General features: G+C 31.8%; 7 non-coding genes across 7 annotated transcripts; all 7 read right to left on the bottom strand.

Annotated features, from left to right (window-relative positions):
• Positions 1-1143: 1143 nt before the first annotated feature.
• On the bottom strand, positions 1144-1217 carry TRNAI-AAU (transfer RNA isoleucine (anticodon AAU)). The gene has a single exon. It is a non-coding gene; the product is annotated as a tRNA-Ile (tRNA).
• A 788-nt stretch (positions 1218-2005) lies between these two features.
• Positions 2006-2079, bottom strand: TRNAI-AAU (transfer RNA isoleucine (anticodon AAU)). The gene has a single exon. It is a non-coding gene; the product is annotated as a tRNA-Ile (tRNA).
• Positions 2080-5457: 3378 nt separating this feature from the next.
• On the bottom strand, positions 5458-5531 carry TRNAI-AAU (transfer RNA isoleucine (anticodon AAU)). The gene has a single exon. It is a non-coding gene; the product is annotated as a tRNA-Ile (tRNA).
• A 2515-nt stretch (positions 5532-8046) lies between these two features.
• On the bottom strand, positions 8047-8120 carry TRNAI-AAU (transfer RNA isoleucine (anticodon AAU)). The gene has a single exon. It is a non-coding gene; the product is annotated as a tRNA-Ile (tRNA).
• Positions 8121-8908: 788 nt separating this feature from the next.
• On the bottom strand, positions 8909-8982 carry TRNAI-AAU (transfer RNA isoleucine (anticodon AAU)). Its single transcript has one exon. It is a non-coding gene; the product is annotated as a tRNA-Ile (tRNA).
• Positions 8983-10634: 1652 nt separating this feature from the next.
• TRNAI-AAU (transfer RNA isoleucine (anticodon AAU)) lies at positions 10635-10708 on the bottom strand. Its single transcript has one exon. It is a non-coding gene; the product is annotated as a tRNA-Ile (tRNA).
• Positions 10709-11495: 787 nt separating this feature from the next.
• TRNAI-UAU (transfer RNA isoleucine (anticodon UAU)) lies at positions 11496-11569 on the bottom strand. Its single transcript has one exon. It is a non-coding gene; the product is annotated as a tRNA-Ile (tRNA).
• Positions 11570-12203: the final 634 nt, after the last annotated feature.

The raw sequence follows: 12203 nt of genomic DNA on the forward strand, positions 1-12203 counted from the left end.
AAGCTTATATTCAGCTGTTTACATTCATACTATCTTTATATTTCATCAACAAGACAAAACAAAAATATCCTCAATGAATTGCAATAAATAGGAGATTTGGTTACTTGGAGTTAGAACTTAGAACCATTAATAGATATTCCAGGACCTTTCAGAATAATAATTAATTATACAACTATATCAAATGTATTCATCCAATCCTTCAAGCAGCGTTTGATCCAAGGTGATAAACAGTCAAAAATGAGACACAAGAAAAATTAATCTTTTTTCAAACAATTAAACTTGGCCTGTACAGGGATCGAACCTGTGACCTTGGCCTTATTAGCACCACGCTCTAACCATCTGAGCTAACAGGCCATTTTGCATAAACTCCTGGAAGTCCAGCATATGAAGAAGTGCTAATGATAGTTAACCCGGGAGATTTGGAAAGCTTAATTTCAGAGGTTTACCATGAACTTATAAATATATATTATCAACATGAAGAAACGAATATGACTTTAAAAAAATTACAATACAAAAGAGATTTTCATACTTAGTGTTAGAACTTAGAACCATTAATGTTTTTTCCATGTGTTTTAGCAATAAATAACAATTCATCACCTATATGCAATTGATTCATTTAATCATTCTATCAGCTTCCCCTCAAAGGAAATATAGAGATACACATGATACAGACGAAAATACATCTATTTTCAACATTAAAGGAGCATCAAGTATTGGCTTGGAGACTGATTGAAAATATGTCCTTGCTATTTTTAACTTTTTGCTCTAAAGACTAAACTAATAGGCTCACTAAATATATAGCATACTATTGAAGAAATAGCAGATGATGAAGTGCTACTGATTGTTAACCCGGGATAGTTGGAAAGCTTATATTCAGCTGTTTACATTCATACTATCTTTATATTTCATCAACAAGACAAAACAAAAATGACCTCAATGAATTGCAATAAAGAAGAGATTTAGTTACTTGGAGTTAGAACTTAGAACCATTAATATATATTCCAGGAGCTTTCAGAATAACAATTAATTCTACAACTATATCAAATGTATTCATCCAATCCTTCAAGCAGTGTTTGATCCAAGGTGATAAACAGTCAAAAATGAGACACAAGAAAAATTAATCTTTTTTCAAACAATTAAACTTGGCCTGTACAGGGATCGAACCTGTGACCTTGGCGTTATTAGCACCACGCTCTAACCATCTGAGCTAACAGGCCGTTTTGCACAATTTCCTGGAAGTCCAGCATATGAAGAAGTGCTAATGATAGTTAACCCGGGAGATTTGGAAAGCTTAATTTCAGAGGTTTACCATGAAGTTATAAATATATAATATCAACATGAAGAAACTAATATGACTTTAAAAAAATTGCAATACAAAAGAGATTTTCATACTTAGTGTTAGAACTTAGAACCATTAATGTTTTTCCATGTGTTTTAGCAATAAATAACAATTCATCACCTATATGCAATTGATTCATTTAATCATTCTATCAGCTTCCCCTCAAAGGAAATATAGAGATACACATGATACAGAAGAAAATACATCTATTTTCAACATTAAAGGAGCATCAAGTATTGGCTAGGAGATTGATTGAAAGTATGTCCTTGGCATTTTTAACTTTATGCTCTAAAGACTAAACTAATAGGCTCAATAAATATATAGCATACCATTGAAGAAATAGCAGATGATGAAGTTCTATCGATTGTTAACCCGGGATAGTTGGAAAGCTTATGTTCAGCTGTTTACATTCATACTATCTTTATATTTCATCAACAAGACAAAACAAAAATGACCTCAATAAATTGCAATAAATAAGAGTTTAAGTTACTTGGCGTTAGAACTTAGAACCAATAATAGATATTCCAGGAGCTTTCAGAATAATAATTAATTCTACAACTATATCAAATGTATTTATCCAATCCTTCAAGCGGTGTTTGATCCAAGGTGATAAACAGTCAAAAATTAGACACAAGAAAAATTAATCTTTTTTCAATCAATTAAACTTGGCCTGTACAGGGATCGAACCTGTGACCTTGGCGTTATTAGCACCACGCTCTAACCACCTGAGCTAACAGGCCATTTTGCATAAACTCCTGGAAGTGCAGCATATGAAGAGGTGCTAATGATAGTTAACCCGGGAGATTTGGAAAGCTTAATTTCAGAGGTTTACCATGAACTTATAAATATATATTATCAACATGAAGAAACTAATATGACTTTAAAAAAATTACAATACAAAAGAGATTTTCATACTTAGTGTTAGAACTTAGAACCATTAATGTTTTTTCCATGTGTTTTAGCAATAAATAACAATTCATCACCTATATGCAATTGATTCATTTAATCATTCTATCAGCTTCCCCTCAAAGGAAATATAGAGATACACATGATACAGAAGAAAATACATCTATTTTCAACATTAAAGGAGCATCAAGTATTGGCTTGGAGACTGATTGAAAGTATGTCCTTGGCATTTTTACCTTTATGCTCTAAAGACTAAACTAATAGGCTCACTAAATATATAGCATGCTATTGAAGAAATAGCAGATGATGAAGTGCTACTGATTGTTAACCCGGGATAATTGGAAAGCTTATATTCAGCTGTTTACATTCATACTATCTTTATATTTCATCAACAAGACAAAACAAAAATGACCTCAATAAATTGCAATAAATAAGAGATTAAGTTACTTGGCGTTAGAACTTAGAACCATTAATAGATATTCCAGGAGCTTTCAGAATAATAATTAATTCTACAACTATATCAAATGTATTTATCCAATCCTTCAAGCAGTGTTTGATCCAAGGTAATAAACAGTCAAAAATGAGACACAAGAAAAATGTATCTTTTTTCAAACAATTAAACTTGGCCTGTACAGGGATCGAACCAGTGACCTTGGCGTTATTAGCACCAGGCTCTAACCATCTGAGCTAACAAGTCATTTTGCCCAAATTCCTGGAAGTCCAGCATGTGAAGAACTGCTAATGAAAGTTAACCCGGGAGATTTGGATAGCTGAATTTCAGAGGTTTACCATGAAATTATAAATATATAATATCAACATGAAGAAACTAATATGACTTTAAAAAAATTGCAATACAAAAGAGATTTTCATACTTAGTGTTAGAACTTAGAACCATTAATGTTTTTCCATGTGTTTTAGCAATAAATAACAATTCATCACCTATATGCAATTGATTCATTTAATCATTCTATCAGCTTCCCCTCAAAGGAAATATAGAGATACACATGATACAGAAGAAAATACATCTATTTTCAACATTAAAGGAGCATCAAGTATTGGCTAGGAGATTGATTGAAAGTATGTCCTTGGCATTTTTAACTTTATGCTCTAAAGACTAAACTTATAGGCTCAATAAATATATAGCATACCATTGAATAAATAGCAGATGATGAAGTTCTATCGATTGTTAACCCGGGATAGTTGGAAAGCTTATATTCAGCTGTTTACATTCATACTATCTTTATATTTCATCAACAAGACAAAACAAAAATGACCTCAATAAATTGCAATAAATAAGAGTTTAAGTTACTTGGCGTTAGAACTTAGAACCATTAATAGATATTCCAGGAGCTTTCAGAATAATAATTAATTCTACAACTATATCAAATGTATTTATCCAATCCTTCAAGCAGTGTTTGATCCAAGGTGATAAACAGTCAAAAATTAGACACAAGAAAAATTAATCTTTTTACAAACAATTAAACTCGGCCTGTACAGGGATTGAACCTGTGACCTTGGCGTTATTAGCACCACGCTCTAACCATCTGAGCTAACAGGCCGTTTAGTACAAATTCCTGGAAGTCCAGCATATGAAGAAGTGCTAATGATAGTTAACCCGGGAGATTTGGAAAGCTTAATTTCAGAGGTTTACCATGAAGTTATACTTATATAATATCAACATGTAGAAACTAATATGACTCTAAAAAAATTACAATACAAAAGAGATTTTCATACTTAGTGTTAGAACTTAGAACCATTAATGTTTTTTTCCATGTGTTTTAGCAATAAATAACAATTCATCACCTATATGCAATTGATTCATCTAATCATTCTATCAGCTTCCCCTCAAAGGAAATATAGACATACACATGATACAGAAGAAAATACATCTATTTTTAACATTAAAGGAGCATCAAGTATTGGCTTGGAGACTGATTGAAGGTATGTCCTTGGCATTTTTAACTTTATGCTCTAAAGACTAAACTAATAGGCTCAATAAATATATAGCATACCATTGAAGAAATAGCAGATGATGAAGTGCTATCGATTGTTAACCCGGGATAGTTGGAAAGCTTATATTCAGCTGTTTACATTCATACTATCTTTATATTTCATCAACAAGACAAAACAAAAATGACCTCAATAAATTGCAATAAATAAGAGATTTAGTTACTTGGCGTTAGAACTTAGAACCATTAATAGATATTTCAGGAGCTTTCAGAATAATAATTAATTCTACAACTATATCAAATGTATTCATCCAATCCTCCAAGCAGCGTTTGATCCAAGGTGATGAACAGTCAAAAATGAGACACAAGAAAAATTAATCTTTTTTCAAACAATTAAACTTGGCCTGTACAGGGATCAAACCTGTGACCTTGGCGTTATTAGCACCACGCTCTAACCATCTGAGCTAACAGGCCATTTTGCGCAATTTCCTGGAAGTCCAGCATATGAAGAAGTGCTAATGATAGTTAACCCGGGAGATTTGGAAAGCTTAATTTCAGAGGTTTACCATGAAGTTATAAATATATATTATCAACATGAAGAAACTAATATGACTTTAAAAAAATTACAATACAAAAGAGATGTTCATACTTAGTGTTAGAACTTAGAACCATTAATGTTTTTTCCATGTGTTTTAGCAATAAATAACAATTCATCACCTATATGCAATTGATTCATTTAATCATTCTATCAGCTTCCCCTCAAAGGAAATATAGAGATACACATGATACAGAAGAAAATACATCTATTTTCAACATTAAAGGAGCATCAAGTATTGGCTTGGAGACTGATTGAAAGTATGTCCTTGGCATTTTTACCTTTATGCTCTAAAGACTAAACTAATAGGCTCACTAAATATATAGCATGCTATTGAAGAAATAGCAGATGATGAAGTGCTACTGATTGTTAACCCGGGATAATTGGAAAGCTTATATTCAGCTGTTTACATTCATACTATCTTTATATTTCATCAACAAGACAAAACAAAAATGACCTCAATAAATTGCAATAAATAAGAGATTAAGTTACTTGGCGTTAGAACTTAGAACCATTAATAGATATTCCAGGAGCTTTCAGAATAATAATTAATTCTACAACTATATCAAATGTATTTATCCAATCCTTCAAGCAGTGTTTGATCCAAGGTGATAAACAGTCAAAAATGAGACACAAGAAAAATTAATCTTTTTTCAAACAATTAAACTTGGCCTGTACAGGGATCGAACCTGTGACCTTGGCGTTATTAGCACCACGCTCTAACCATCTGAGCTAACAGGCCATTTTGCACAATTTCCTGGAAGTCCAGCATATGAAGAAGTGCTAATGATAGTTAACCCAAGAGATTTGGAAAGCTTAATTTCAGAGGTTTACCATGAAGTTATAAATATATATTATCAACATGAAGAAACTAATATGACTTTAAAAAAATTACAATACAAAAGAGATGTTCATACTTAGTGTTGGAACTTAGAACCATTATTGTTTTTTCCATGTGTTTTAGCAATAAATAACAATTCATCACCTATATGCAATTGATTCATTTAATCATTCTATCAGCTTCCCCTCAAAGGAAATATAGAGATACACATGATACAGAAGAAAATACATCTATTTTCAACATTAAAGGAGCATCAAGTATTGGCTAGGAGTTTGATTGAAAGTATGTCCTTGGCATTTTTAACTTTATGCTCTAAAGACTAAACTAATAGGCTCAATAAATATATAGCATACCATTGAAGAAATAGCAGATGATGAAGTTCTATCGATTGTTAACCCGGGATAGTTGGAAAGCTTATATTCAGCTGTTTACATTCATACTATCTTTATATTTCATCTAAAAGACAAAACAAAAATTACCTCAATAAATTGCAATAAATAAGAGTTTAAGTTACTTGGCGTTAGAACTTAGAACCATTAATAGATATTCCAGGAGCTTTCAGAATAATAATTAATTCTACAACTATATCAAATGTATTTATCCAATCCTTCAAGCAGTGTTTGATCCAAGGTGATAAACAGTCAAAAATGAGACACAAGAAAAATTAATCTTTTTTCAAACAATTAAACTTGGCCTGTACAGGGATCGAACCTGTGACATTGGCGTTATTAGCACCACGCTCTAACCATCTGAGCTAACAGGCCATTTTGCACAATTTCCTGGAAGTCCAGCATATGAAGAAGTGCTAATGATAGTTAACCCGGGAGATTTGGAAAGCTTAATTTCAGAGGTTTACCATGAACTTATAAATATATATTATCAACATGAAGAAACTAATATGACTTTAAAAAAATTACAATGCAAAAGAGATGTTCATACTTAGTGTTAGAACTTAGAACCATTAATGTTTTTTCCATGTGTTTTAGCAATAAATAACAATTCATCACCTATATGCAATTGATTCATTTAATCATTCTATCAGCTTCCCCTCAAAGGAAATATAGAGATACACATGATACAGAAGAAAATACATCTATTTTCAACATTAAAGGAGCATCAAGTATTGGCTTGGAGACTGATTGAAATTATGTCCTTGGCATTTTTAAAATTTTGCTCTAAAGACTAAACTAATAGGCTCACTAAATATATAGCATACTATTGAAGAAATAGCAGATGATGAAGTGCTACTGATTGTTAACCCAGGATAGTTGGAAAGCTTATATTCAGCTGTTTACATTCATACTATCTTTATATTTCATCAACAAGACAAAACAAAAATATCCTCAATGAATTGCAATAAATAGGAGATTTGGTTACTTGGAGTTAGAACTTAGAACCATTAATAGATATTCCAGGACCTTTCAGAATAATAATTAATTATACAACTATATCAAATGTATTCATCCAATCCTTCAAGCAGCGTTTGATCCAAGGTGATAAACAGTCAAAAATGAGACACAAGAAAAATTAATCTTTTTTCAAACAATTAAACTTGGCCTGTACAGGGATCGAACCTGTGACCTTGGCCTTATTAGCACCACGCTCTAACCATCTGAGCTAACAGGCCATTTTGCATAAACTCCTGGAAGTCCAGCATATGAAGAAGTGCTAATGATAGTTAACCCGGGAGATTTGGAAAGCTTAATTTCAGAGGTTTACCATGAACTTATAAATATATATTATCAACATGAAGAAACGAATATGACTTTAAAAAAATTACAATACAAAAGAGATTTTCATACTTAGTGTTAGAACTTAGAACCATTAATGTTTTTTCCATGTGTTTTAGCAATAAATAACAATTCATCACCTATATGCAATTGATTCATTTAATCATTCTATCAGCTTCCCCTCAAAGGAAATATAGAGATACACATGATACAGACGAAAATACATCTATTTTCAACATTAAAGGAGCATCAAGTATTGGCTTGGAGACTGATTGAAAATATGTCCTTGCTATTTTTAACTTTTTGCTCTAAAGACTAAACTAATAGGCTCACTAAATATATAGCATACTATTGAAGAAATAGCAGATGATGAAGTGCTACTGATTGTTAACCCGGGATAGTTGGAAAGCTTATATTCAGCTGTTTACATTCATACTATCTTTATATTTCATCAACAAGACAAAACAAAAATGACCTCAATGAATTGCAATAAAGAAGAGATTTAGTTACTTGGAGTTAGAACTTAGAACCATTAATATATATTCCAGGAGCTTTCAGAATAACAATTAATTCTACAACTATATCAAATGTATTCATCCAATCCTTCAAGCAGTGTTTGATCCAAGGTGATAAACAGTCAAAAATGAGACACAAGAAAAATTAATCTTTTTTCAAACAATTAAACTTGGCCTGTACAGGGATCGAACCTGTGACCTTGGCGTTATTAGCACCACGCTCTAACCATCTGAGCTAACAGGCCGTTTTGCACAATTTCCTGGAAGTCCAGCATATGAAGAAGTGCTAATGATAGTTAACCCGGGAGATTTGGAAAGCTTAATTTCAGAGGTTTACCATGAAGTTATAAATATATAATATCAACATGAAGAAACTAATATGACTTTAAAAAAATTGCAATACAAAAGAGATTTTCATACTTAGTGTTAGAACTTAGAACCATTAATGTTTTTCCATGTGTTTTAGCAATAAATAACAATTCATCACCTATATGCAATTGATTCATTTAATCATTCTATCAGCTTCCCCTCAAAGGAAATATAGAGATACACATGATACAGAAGAAAATACATCTATTTTCAACATTAAAGGAGCATCAAGTATTGGCTAGGAGATTGATTGAAAGTATGTCCTTGGCATTTTTAACTTTATGCTCTAAAGACTAAACTAATAGGCTCAATAAATATATAGCATACCATTGAAGAAATAGCAGATGATGAAGTTCTATCGATTGTTAACCCGGGATAGTTGGAAAGCTTATATTCAGCTGTTTACATTCATACTATCTTTATATTTCATCAACAAGACAAAACAAAAATGACCTCAATAAATTGCAATAAATAAGAGTTTAAGTTACTTGGCGTTAGAACTTAGAACCAATAATAGATATTCCAGGAGCTTTCAGAATAATAATTAATTCTACAACTATATCAAATGTATTTATCCAATCCTTCAAGCGGTGTTTGATCCAAGGTGATAAACAGTCAAAAATTAGACACAAGAAAAATTAATCTTTTTTCAATCAATTAAACTTGGCCTGTACAGGGATCGAACCTGTGACCTTGGCGTTATTAGCACCACGCTCTAACCACCTGAGCTAACAGGCCATTTTGCATAAACTCCTGGAAGTGCAGCATATGAAGAGGTGCTAATGATAGTTAACCCGGGAGATTTGGAAAGCTTAATTTCAGAGGTTTACCATGAACTTATAAATATATATTATCAACATGAAGAAACTAATATGACTTTAAAAAAATTACAATACAAAAGAGATTTTCATACTTAGTGTTAGAACTTAGAACCATTAATGTTTTTTCCATGTGTTTTAGCAATAAATAACAATTCATCACCTATATGCAATTGATTCATTTAATCATTCTATCAGCTTCCCCTCAAAGGAAATATAGAGATACACATGATACAGAAGAAAATACATCTATTTTCAACATTAAAGGAGCATCAAGTATTGGCTTGGAGACTGATTGAAAGTATGTCCTTGGCATTTTTACCTTTATGCTCTAAAGACTAAACTAATAGGCTCACTAAATATATAGCATGCTATTGAAGAAATAGCAGATGATGAAGTGCTACTGATTGTTAACCCGGGATAATTGGAAAGCTTATATTCAGCTGTTTACATTCATACTATCTTTATATTTCATCAACAAGACAAAACAAAAATGACCTCAATAAATTGCAATAAATAAGAGATTAAGTTACTTGGCGTTAGAACTTAGAACCATTAATAGATATTCCAGGAGCTTTCAGAATAATAATTAATTCTACAACTATATCAAATGTATTTATCCAATCCTTCAAGCAGTGTTTGATCCAAGGTAATAAACAGTCAAAAATGAGACACAAGAAAAATGTATCTTTTTTCAAACAATTAAACTTGGCCTGTACAGGGATCGAACCAGTGACCTTGGCGTTATTAGCACCACGCTCTAACCATCTGAGCTAACAGGCCGTTTTGCACAATTTCCTGGAAGTCCAGCATATGAAGAAGTGCTAATGATAGTTAACCCGGGAGATTTGGAAAGCTTAATTTCAGAGGTTTACCATGAAGTTATAAATATATAATATCAACATGAAGAAACTAATATGACTTTAAAAAAATTACAATACAAAAGAGATGTTCATACTTAGTGTTAGAACTTAGAACCATTAATGTTTTTTCCATGTGTTTTAGCAATAAATAACAATTCATCACCTATATGCAATTGATTCTTTTAATCATTCTATCAGCTTCCCCTCAAAGGAAATATAGAGATACACATGATACAGAAGAAAATACATCTATTTTCAACATTAAAGGAGCATCAAGTATTGGCTTGGAGACTGATTGAAATTATGTCCTTGGCATTTTTAAAATTTTGCTCTAAAGACTAAACTAATAGGCTCACTAAATATATAGCATACTATTGAAGAAATAGCAGATGATGAAGTGCTACTGATTGTTAACCCGGGATAGTTGGAAAGCTTATATTCAGCTGTTTACATTCATACTATCTTTATATTTCATCAACAAGACAAAACAAAAATATCCTCAATGAATTGCAATAAATAGGAGATTTGGTTACTTGGAGTTAGAACTTAGAACCATTAATAGATATTCCAGGAGCTTTCAGAATAATAATTAATTCTACAACTATATCAAATGTATTCATCCAATCCTTCAAGCAGCGTTTGATCCAAGGTGATAAACAGTCAAAAATGAGACACAAGAAAAATTAATCTTTTTTCAAACAACTAAACTTGGCCTGTACAGGGATCGAACCTGTGACCTTGGCGTTATTAGCACCACGCTCTAACCATCTGAGCTAACAGGCCATTTTGCACAATTTCCTGGAAGTCCAGCATATGAAGAAGTGCTAATGATAGTTAACCCGGGAGATTTGGAAAGCTTAATTTCAGAGGTACCATGAAGTTATAAATATATATTATCAACATGAAGAAACTAATATGACTTTAAAAAAATTACAATGCAAAAGAGATGTTCATACTTATTGTTAGAACTTAGAACCATTAATGTTTTTTCCATGTGTTTTAGCAATAAATAACAATTCATCACCTATATGCAATTGATTCATTTAATCATTCTATCAGCTTCCCCTCAAAGGAAATATAGAGATACACATGATACAGAAGAAAATACATCTATTTTCAACATTAAAGGAGCATCAAGTATTGGCTTGGAGACTGATTGAAAATATGTCCTTGCTATTTTTAACTTTTTGCTCTAAATACTAAACTAATAGGCTCACTAAATATATAGCATACTATTGAAGAAATAGCAGATGATGAAGTGCTACTGATTGTTAACCCGGGATAGTTGGAAAGCTTATATTCAGCTGTTTACATTCATACTATCTTTATATTTCATCAACAAGACAAAACAAAAATGACCTCAATGAATTGCAATAAAGAAGAGATTTAGTTACTTGGAGTTAGAACTTAGAACCATTAATAGATATTCCAGGAGATTTCAGAATAATAATTAATTCTACAACTATATCAAATGTATTCATCCAATCCTTCAAGCAGTGTTTGATCCAAGGTGATAAACAGTCAAAAATGAGACACAAGAAAAATTAATCTCTTTTCAAACAATTAATCTTGGCCTGTACAGGGATCGAACCTGTGACCTTGGCGTTATAAGCACCACGCTCTAACCATCTGAGCTAACAGGCCGTTTTGCACAATTTCCTGGAAGTCCAGCATATGAAGAAGTGCTAATGATAGTTAACCCGGGAGATTTGGAAAGCTTAATTTCAGAGGTTTACCATGAAGTTATAAATATATAATATCAACATGAAGAAACTAATATGACTTTAAAAAAATTACAATACAAAAGAGATGTTCATACTTAGTGTTAGAACTTAGAACCAATAATGTTTTTTCCATGTGTTTTAGCAATAAATAACAATTCATCACCTATATGCAATTGATTCATTTAATCATTCTATCAGCTTCCCCTCAAAGGAAATATAGACATACACATGATACAGAAGAAAATACATCTATTTTCAACATTAAAGGAGCATCAAGTATTGCCTTGGAGACTGATTGAAGGTATGTCCTTGGCATTTTTAACTTTATGCTCTAAAGACTAAACTAATAGGCTCAATAAATATATAGCATACCATTGAAGAAATAGCAGATGATGAAGTGCTATCGATTGGTAACCCGGGATAGTTGGAAAGCTTATATTCAGCTGTTTACATTCATACTATCTTTATATTTCATCAACAAGACAAAACAAAAATGACCTCAATAAATTGCAATAAATAGAAGATTTAGTTACTTGGCGTTAGAACTTAGAACC

The sequence above is a fragment of the Lissotriton vulgaris genome, chromosome 12, assembly GCF_964263255.1.
Source record: "Lissotriton vulgaris chromosome 12, aLisVul1.2, whole genome shotgun sequence".
NCBI classification, from domain to species: Eukaryota; Metazoa; Chordata; class Amphibia; order Caudata; family Salamandridae; genus Lissotriton; species Lissotriton vulgaris.